Here is a 10,363-nt window from a genome sequence, read left to right as displayed (position 1 = left end):
AATAAAAATTAAAAATCTCTTTCCAAGCTCTTCAAGACAGTTGTTGTATTACCCACTCCCACTTTAATTGCCAAGCACTCTGGTAAAGCTTTGCTTGCAATGGTTACTTCATTCTAAGAAATCACAGGTGATAAGTTAAGCAATCATTTTGCTAGTACATGAACTACAGATGTCTCACTTTTCATAGTCTCTAGATAATCCCTGTTTTCAATCCAATCAGATTAAATAATCAATCCCACATTTCTCTCCTTGAAGGTCTAGTCTCTGCTACTGTTTTGGGTATCTGTGCCAGTCCAGATTTAGTGCAGGAAATAGTAACCAATCTAGGTATTTTAAGCAGAAAGGGATATATCACAGGGAATAAAATCCTTGGCAGGGCTGATGGAATAGAAGTCAGGAAGGACAGATGGAATGATTGACTTTAAGAGCACAATACCATACAACCCTCTCTGCCTCTGGGTTCTGGTAATGACACTCTCTTCATGCTCTTCAGGACTTGATGGGTAATTGCCACTGTCACTAGCTTCATTCTACTGTTTACCCCTTTTTAGTAGTCTCCTTATTAAAACTTTTCTCAGATTTCCCCAGTTTGAATCTGCTGTTTCCTACTGATTCCCAAATCTAATCTTGTAGGTATTCGAATATGCTAAATTCTCTTCAATATTACAAATGCTTAAAATAGTAACTATACTAGACCAAACCACTGATTACAAATTTTTATTCTCGAACTTAACACAAAAGTATTAACATTTTACCTGGAGGTAAGATATACTTACTCTTGAAGCTCTGTGTGGCTGCCTGCACGGTTTCCTGACTGTGGGGGCAGCAGTCATATTAACTCCTCTCTACTAGGTAGAATCCAGAGTTGGGCGGTGCACAACCCAGCACAGTTGCATGTGGTGGCCCGGTGCCTATCAGTAGAATGCTTTTACTATTCCAAAAATATGGAGGTTATCTTCTCAAGCAAATTGAGGCAAAAAAAATCCCAGCACACTGAGGCTGCTGAGTGGCTGGAGAATTTTGGCATGGTCTTAGGTTTGATTTTCTCCTTGCTACTAACTAGTACGAGTTTTTTTTTTTTTTTAATTCCATGCCCTCCAGATAATGTATTCTCACAATGCACATATCCCAGATTCACTTTGAACATTATCTAATTCTGTCTGATTTGAGTCTGAAAATCCCAACCCAGCTTACTTCACCACTTGATTGAATTAAACTAATCTATTTATTCTCGGGTCTTCCTGTCTAAAGCTATCTAAATATCCTCTGATTGAATCCCGGATCTCTCTCTCTCTCTTGTCTTTCTCAGCAACACAACAAGAGAGTGGTTATGAATGAAGGGATGGTGACACAAAATGAGGCTGAAGATGTAGGCAGAGGTCAATCATAAGGAAACAAGCCTTTGAATGGTGTTGTGTTTTTTTTTTCCACAAGGAAATCTATATTTTATTTTATTTTTTTTTCAGTTTTATTGAGGTATAATTGACAAATAAAATTGTAAGATATTTATTAATAAAATGTACATTGTGGTGATTTGATATATATACATGGTGAAAGAATTCCCCCAATCTTTAATTAATACATCTGCCACCACACGTTTGTTTATTTGCTATTATTTTTTGGTGAGAAAATTTTTGTTCTACTCTCTTAGCAAATTTATATTATATATGACAATGTTATCAACTATAGTCACCATATTTTACATTAGATCCTCAGACCTTATTCATCTTACAGTTGAAAGTTTGTACCTTTTTATCAGCCTCTCCCTATTTCTCCCACCCCATAGCTTCTGGCACTATTTTTCTGCTCTCTGTTTCTAAGAGTTTGACTTTTTAAAAAACTTCCACGTATAAGAGATACCTCGTAGTATTTATCTTTCTCTGTTTGGATTATTTCACTTAGCATAATGCCCTCAAGGCCCATCTATGTTGTTGCAAGTGGCAGGATTTCCTTCCTCCTTATGGCTGAATTCCATTGTGTAGTGGAATAATGTATATACACACACCACATCTTCTTTATCCATTCATCCATTGATGGGCACATAGGTTGTTTCCATGTGCTGGCTGTTGTGAATAATGCTGCAGTGAACATGGAAGTGCAGATGTTTCTTCAATATCTTGTTGTCATTTCCTGTGGATATATACCTAGGCGTGGGATGGCTGAATCATATGGTAGCTCTATTTTTAATATTTTGAGAAACCTCCATACTGTTTTCCATAGTGGCTGCACCAATTTGTATTCCCACTGAGTGTGAGCACGGGTTCCCTTTTCTCCTTATCCTCATTGAAAGGTTTTAAACAGGAGCCAGTCTTGAATTAGTGTGAGTTTTAAAAAGATCTCTCTGGCTGAGTTACAAAGAATGAATTAGAGGGGCAAGTGTGAATGCAGAGAGAAGAATTAAAAGCCTTTTGCCAGGTTAACATGGAGTTGGGTGCAGATTAGTGTTAGTGGAAAGAAAGACTGGTAGATGGATTGGCAAAGGATTTTGGAAATAAAACTTATGGGACTTAGTAGTGACTGGATCTAGGGAGTAAGAAAAAAGAAGAGGTAAAGGAAGATCCTTGGTGATAGTTGGTAGATTGTTGTGATGTTTATTGAGATAGGGGGCACCTTGGGGGTAGGGATGGTGAGGCAGGGGAGGGAGAGCAGGGAAAGACCCCAGGTTCAGTTTGAGGTGTCTGTAAGAAAGTTATTCAAGTGATGATGTTGAGCAAACATAAGATATATGGTTTGAGAGGTTGCTAATGGTAACTGGAGCAGACATGGAGTCCTTAAACTTTTAAAAAATGCAGTCTTTAATGAGTGGGGGTGGGGTGGAGGAAAAGTAAAGGTAGAATAAAATGTAACAAAAATTTTCTATCCATTCATGCTACAGTCATTAAAAGAATACTAACTGAGGGCTTTACTTACACTTGATATTCTAAGTGCTGAGTGAAGCGGTGAACTGAAGTCCCTACTTTCAAAGTGCCTACTCTCAGTGGTAATAAATTCAGAATGTTGAGATTAAATGGCCAATGTTGCCTTCAGAAAGAAATAAACAGATAAAATTTGGTTTTATTTATTTATTTATTTTTTTAGACATGTCACATTGATACTGCTTTTTCCATTATTTTGTTGAACTTTTTCTAAGTGCTCTATTGGCCAGTAGTGCTAGTTAATTTCCATAAAATGGTTATATTTATATATCCAGAAATGCTGATTGATAGAGTGTTCTTCTTTTATGTATTCTTTCTTGAACTTTATTAGCATCAAAAGTCCCCTAGATATTACCCTCTAGATGAAGAAACACTCCACAAAGAGAGGCTTTTATTGTATGTGTGTAAAGTAACTTTATAACCCAAAATATGCTACTAAAAATCCTTCATATAGCAGTTTTACAAATGTAATTTTAAAATATTCAATAGAATTCTTTCCAAAGATCTTAGTACAGAAAGCTAAATTCTATGGAAAAGTATGCTTTCCTTAAAAATCTATTTAGGTTGAAATCATGGCATACTATGTTTAAAGCAAGGAAAATAATTTTGACAGTAGAAATAGGGTGTTCTTCGTGTTCTAAAATACATTCACATAAATTTTGGAAAACAATCATAATTTCATTGAATACATCCAAGTTCTAAAATTCCCTTGTTTAGAAATGTGCAAATTCGCAAATATGAAGTGAAAGTTGGGTTGCTTTAGACCAAACAAAATAAATAATCCATGACCCCATCTGAAGGTCTTTGTGAGACAGGCCAACTTTGGGACTTTTATTTATTTATTTTTTTACTATATTTATTTATTTATTTATTTTTTTAAAATTTTATAGCTACTTTATTTATTTATTTATTTATTTTTGGCTGTGTTGGGTCTTCGGTTCGTGCGAGGGCTTTCTCTAGTTACGGCAAGTGGGGGCCACTCTTCATCGCGGTGCAGGGACCGCTCTTCATCGCGGTGCGCGGGCCTCTCACTATCGCGGCCCCTCCCGTTGCGGGGCACAGGCTCCAGACGCGCAGGCTCAGTAGTTGTGGCTCACGGGCCCAGCTGCTCCGTGGCATGTGGGATCTTCCCAGACCAGGGCTCGAACCCGTGTCCCCTGCATTAGCAGGCAGATTCTCAACCACTGCGCCACCAGGGAAGCCCCTACTATATTTATTTATTTATTTGGTTGCACTGGGTCTTAGCTGCAGCAGGCAGGCTCCTTAGTTGTGGCTCTCTGGCTTCTTAGTTGTGACACATGGGCTCCTTAGTTGTGGCATGCAAACTCTTAGTTGTGGCATGCATGTGGGATCTACTTCCCTAACTGGGGATCGAATCCAGGCCCCCTGCATTGGGAGTGCGGAGTCTTACCACTGTGCCACCAGGGAAGTCCCCCAACTGTGGGACTTTTAATGTAATAGTGCTATATTGCTGATTATTGCTGATAATATTAATTGTTGACTATTAAGTTGTCAATAACAGTTGGGCAAGGAGGGATTCATTCTGCTCAGGCAAATCAAAATGCTAAATAAGCATTTACTGAGTGCACAGGGTCTTGAGCTACAAAGATAGAAAGACTCAAAAGCTCTTAATGCAGAGAAAATTTCTTTCCTCAGTATCTGTCTAGGAAACATACATGGGTCCTAACGTGTTATATATGGTACGCATGGCTGGGAACACTCACCAATATCCACCCATTCCTACCTGTTTCAGCAACATGGCTTACTTTTTCAGGTTTGCACAATCCTTTTGTTTAGCATTGCTGAGAAGTGAAATGTCATATTAACAAATTTTCTAATAGTTTGGATAACGTGTTTAGTCATTATATTAGTGAGCGTTCTTTTAAGCAAATAGAAATTACTCTTTGTATCTGAATATAGGAGATTAGAGGTTTCCCACCTGTCAGATGGGATAGGGAAGGGCAGGTCAAGAAGCTCACTGCCAATAATCTCAGCCAGCAACATTGCAGTGGGTGGTCCCCAAGTGCTGTGTGCTTCTCATCCATCATTTGCTCAGCATCTGCCTGCTACTGCCAGTAGAGAGTGATGGTCTCTTCTTCCCTTCGGAATCTCTCCAAGTGCCCCATTTCAATTCTCATGGTCCCATTCTTTCCCAGTCAACACCCTAACTTTTACAAAAGATGCTTGACAAACTTCACTGTGAGTTCAACTTTCATACTTATCCAGCCAACGATAGGATCATATTTTGGTTTTGATTTACAGATATCTCAACCCTGTAGCTACAAGAAATAAAAGGTTCTTTCAGGACAGTCCGAAAGGCTCTTTGGCTCTCTGACTTCTTGAGAATTTAAAAGTTTTCCTTCTGTAAGCTGCAGTGTTATGTATTCAGTCAGCTCTCTAGTCCCTGTCATCAGACTTCCTACTCGAACATTCTATTGCAATAGTCCTTTTGTCTTTCAACACTGAGTTCTCTCTAGATACTTAATTCTAGGCAACTAGAAGTGGAAATTTTAGGAATGATTTTGTCATTGCATGTTGTGCACCAAAAAATGCACTTTTTGCTAGCAATGAGGTTATTACGTCTTTTTTTTTTAAAAAAACTCTTTAATTTTATTTATTTATTTATTTATTTATTTATTTATTTATGGCTGTGTTGGGTCTTCATTTCTGTGCGAGGGCTTTCTCCAGTTGCGGTGAGCGGGGGCCACTCTTCATCGCGGTGCGCGAGCCTCTCATTATCACGGCCTCTCTTGTTGTGGAGCACAGGCTCTAGACGCGCAGGCTCAGTAATTGTGGCTCGTGGGCCTAGTTGCTCCGCAGCATGTGGGATCTTCCCAGACCAGGGCTCGAACCCGTGTCCCCTGCATTGGCAAGCAGATTCTCAACCACTGCGCCACCAGGGAAGCCCCGGTTATTATGTATTTTAAATTCATTTAGATTGTAGAACAAAGTGCAGATTCTCTTATTTGAGGTTCTATTTTACTGAAACTGCTGCCAATACTAAACGTTCTAAGAGCCAGAGTTTGGTCATTAAAGCAGAAACCACTCTGTATATTTCAAGCATGAAGTGTTTTAAAAGAGGAAATTAAAGACCTACAAACCATCTGAAAGGCTAGGGGATCAGAATCAGAGAAGCCATTTCTGAGAGTCCCATCCCAAAACACTGAAATGGGTGGATCTTAAGAGCTCACTAAGACACCACTGTGAATCCTATATCTGCTGACTCTCTGTGTGAGGGGTTGGCAAACTATGGCCATGGGAAAAATCTGGCCTGCCACCTATTTTTGTATAGTGTGGGAGCTAAGAATAGACTTATGCTTTTAAATCGTTGAAAAAAAAACAAAAGCAGAATAATATTTTGTGACATGTGATGATTACATGGAATTTAATTTCAGTGTCCATAAATAAAGTTTATTGGAACATAGCTATACTCACTTGTTTATATATTGTTTATGGCTGCTTTTGCTTTACAGTGACAGAGTTTAGTAGTTGTGAGAGAGAATGTTTGGCCTGCAAAGACTAAGCTATTTACTGTCTAGCCCTTTACAGAAAAAGTTTGTTGATTCTTGGTCTGTGCATCTGACTGAAAGTTCTTCTGCCAAATATAGCTTCTCTTTCTCGTCTGCTTTCCAAGTTTCATGAAAATGTCTCTCATTGGCAAATCCTCATAATCATATGGGGAAAGTAATTTTGAGAAATGTCACTCTTGGGTTCTCTGGATGGCAAAGAAGCAGTAATACTGAGTTGACAACAAACAATTGAGAATAATCACAGTACGGTTGGTAATCCCCAAGGCCACTTTTGGGTTAAATGATTAGCAAGAAGGACTCACAGAACTCCGAAAAGCTGTTATATTCACTTCTATGGGTTATTATAGCAAAGGGATACAGATGAAAAGCAGCAGAAGTAAAAGGTTCGTACGGCAGAGTCCAGGAGAGACCAGACATAAGTTTCTAATGTCCTCTCCCAGTAGAGATACACAGACAGTGTTTAATTCTCCCAGCAGTGACACGTCACAACACACATGAAATACTTTCTGCCAGGGAAGCTCAACCAAACCTTGGTGTCCATGGTTTTTATTGGGGGTTGGTCACATTGGCATGGTTGATTGCCCATATGGGTGGCCTTATTTTCTCAATCTCCAGCCCCTCCAAGGGTCAAGCGATTACTACATGGCACATGGCCCCACCATAAATAAATATGCATCGTCGGTATAAATTATCTGGAGTGGTCCAAGTTCCCAGGAAAACAGAAATACTCTTATTAGGCAGGATGTTGCGAAGTCTTAGAGATTATCTCTCAGGAACGAGACAAGGACCAAAGTTTTCTTTGGAATGTGCAAGATTTGGACAACCCAGGCCTGCTGAGATAATCCTTTGTTCCACCCATAGACTCACTGAAATCTGGATCTCTAGGAACCTCAGAGATTATCCAATTAAGCCTCCTTTTTGATAGATGAAAAAATAGAGGCTTTGGAATCAAATAGATGTGGTTTAAATCCCAATTTCATCGCTTACAAGCTGTGTGGCCTTGGAAAAGTTATCTAGCTTCTTAAGGCCCAGCTTTTTCCTCACAGATTCATAGTTTATAGGATTATAATAAGGACCAAGTGGCAAGGAAAATTCTTAAGTCAGACTAGTGGTCAAAACGTGGTGGATATAGGCACAAGAGACACGCTCTTTATCTTTCCGATTCAATCTCCAGCTAGTAGAACATCCGTAACTCAGCAAAGATTCCTCAGCCAAGGTGTTCCAACACCCCAGGATGCCAGAGAGATCCACACGTCTGTACATGTGAGGTTGGGGGATTGGGGCACACAGAAGAGGCAGAACTGGGGGAGCAAGGAGGCAGTGCCTGTGACGCTGGCCCCCGGCCATGGAAGCTGAGCCGCAGCCCCAGGGAGCTAGTAGCAGCAGAGAGGCAGGCGCCCGTGACTGTGGCCTCCTGGCCACAGTGGCACCCATGGCCGCAAGGAACCCGGCAGCAGTGGCGGCAGGGCCTATGACCCTGGTCCTTCCAGCCACCGTGGTGCCCGAGACTCCAGAATCCCCAGCCGTGACAGCAGCGCCTGCGGTCCCGACAACCCTAGATGCAGAGAAGACACCCCTAACCCTTGTTCCCTCCCCACCTCCCTCCCCCGGCCACAGTGGCCAGGCCCACAGCCCAGGTGACCTTGGGCATGGTGGAGGTGCCTGCCATCCTGGTGCCGTCAGAGGCAACGTCAGTGGCAGCAACAACACTGACAGGAGCAAGGCACCAGCGATCCCGGGAGCATAAGCGCCGGCAACACCCCTGGCAGAGGCGCTGGAGAGCGGAAGGTGCCGATTCTCAAATACAGCCGGAGGCAACTCAGGGAAGAGAAACCGAAAGCTTGTGCTGTAGTACCACCGACGGAAAAAAAGAGAAAGTCCTCTAATGATCAACCTGGTAATTTTTATTTTTATTTTTTTTACTAAATTTATTTATTTATTTATTTTTGGCTGTGTTGGGTCTTCATTTCTGTGTGAGGGCTTTCTCTAGTTGCGGCGAGCGGGGGCCACTCTTCATCGCAGTGCGCGGGCCTCTCACTATCGCGGCCTCTCCTGTTGCGGAGCACAGGCTCCAGACGCGCAGGCTCAGTAGTTGTGGCTCACGGGCCCAGCTGCTCCGCAGCATGTGGGATCTTCCCAGACCAGGGCTCGAACCCGTGTCCCCTGCATTGGCAGGCAGATTCTCAACCACTGCGCCACCAGGGAAGCCTGTAACATGGTAATTTTTAGAATCAAAGTAAACAAAGCTTCACCTAACAAGAAAGATGTGCACTACTTCAAATGTGTTGTCAGAGAAGCAACTTACCAGGCACCATGAAAACCCATAGTAACACAATATGACAAAAAGAAAAGGACAGTTCTCCTGAAACCAAACTTAAAGTCATGATGAAGTATTGTGATCTAACTGATAGAGAATTCGAAATAGCTGTTGTGAAGAAACTCAACCAGCTACAAGAATACTCAGAAAGGCAGTTCAGTGAGTTCAGGAGTAAAATTAATGAACAGAAGGAATGTGTTACCGAGGAGGTAGAAATGCTAAAAACCCCGGAAGTTCTGGAGCTAAAGAACTCAATAAATGAGATGAAGAATGCATTGGAAATAGAGCAGATGATATGGAAGAGAGAATTCACCAGCTTTAAGAAAAAATCTAGCAACAGAACCCGCCTCTGCCCCTCCACTCTGCCCTGCGCCTTTGCCCCCAGGCTCAGCTCTGTCAGTGCTCAGTGCCCCTGTGTTCCCCCCAGGCCCCCGGGTGATGGCCTTGACAGTGGCCGTGTTCTTGGGCTGCGCCTTCATGGCCTTCGGTCCTGTGCTAGCCCTCTACATCTTCACCGTCACCGCTGGGCCCTTGCACATCATCTTCCTCATCATCAGAGCTGCTGGTTGGTGTCTCTGCTGCTTTCCTCCCTTGTTTGGTCCATGGCAGCAATCACTGCTGACAACAAAGATGGACCAATACAGAAATATCTGCTGATCTTTGGCACGTTAGTCTCAGTCCTTATCCAAGAAATGTTCCAGTTTGCATATTACAAACTCTAAAAAAAAGCCAGTGAAGGTTTGAAGAGTATAAACCCAGATGACATAGCACCCTCTATGCGATTGCTGGCTTCTGTTTCTGGCTTGGGCTTTGGAATCATGGGGGGAGCATTTTCCTTTGTAAATACCCTGTCTGACTCCTTGGGGCCGGGCACAGTGGGCATTCATGGAAACCCTCCCCAGTTCTTCCTAAATTCAGCTTTCATGACGCTGGTGATCATATTGCTGCATGGGTTCTGGGGCATTCGTGTTTTTTGATGGCTGTGAGAAGAAAAAGTGGTATGCCCTTCTGTAGTCCTTCCCACCCATCTGCTGGTGTCAGCCCTGACCTTCATAAATCCTTGTTGTGGATTAAATCTGGCGTCAGCATACATCATCCTGGTGCTCAGGGGCATCTGGGCATCCTTTGCTTCTGGAGGCAGCTGCCAAAGCCTGAAACTCTGCCTGCCCTGCCAAGACAAGGGCTCCCTCCTCTTCAACACGCGCTCCAGATAACCTGTGAGAACCAGCACTTACCAAACACTAAGCTGCCTCTTGAGAGAAGCACAGCTGTGCCTTTTTCTAAAAATCCCTTTTCCTGGTGGGGGTTAGAAAAAACAAAATTATCTGGATACAATATGGCTTTCATGCAACAGCTTTCTGAAAGGGATACATCAGTGGTGTACAGACTGACTGCATGTTAGAATCACCTGGGGAAACATAAAGAATACTGATTTCTGGGCTCCACCCTCCAGATTTAATTCATCTGGGCATGTGGTAATTTTTAAAGCTTCCTAGATGACTTCGATGTGCAGCCAGGTTGAGAGCCATCGATGTCCAAATAGGAACTTCCTGATAACACTGTAACTGAATAAGAATCAGATGTTTAGCTATCTCCTAACT

The 10,363-nt window shown here is 42.2% G+C and overlaps 1 pseudogene; it reads left to right on the top strand.

Annotated features, from left to right (window-relative positions):
- The first annotated feature begins 8,830 nt into the window (after positions 1-8,830).
- Positions 8,831-9,976, top strand: LOC103018940 (gamma-secretase subunit APH-1B-like; annotated as a pseudogene).
- Positions 9,977-10,363: the final 387 nt, after the last annotated feature.

Source organism: Balaenoptera acutorostrata, chromosome 11, assembly GCF_949987535.1.
Source record: "Balaenoptera acutorostrata chromosome 11, mBalAcu1.1, whole genome shotgun sequence".
Classification (NCBI taxonomy): domain Eukaryota; kingdom Metazoa; phylum Chordata; class Mammalia; order Artiodactyla; family Balaenopteridae; genus Balaenoptera; species Balaenoptera acutorostrata.
The sequence above is the reverse complement of the archived record's forward strand: the minus strand, read 5'-3'. Positions and strand labels throughout refer to the sequence as shown.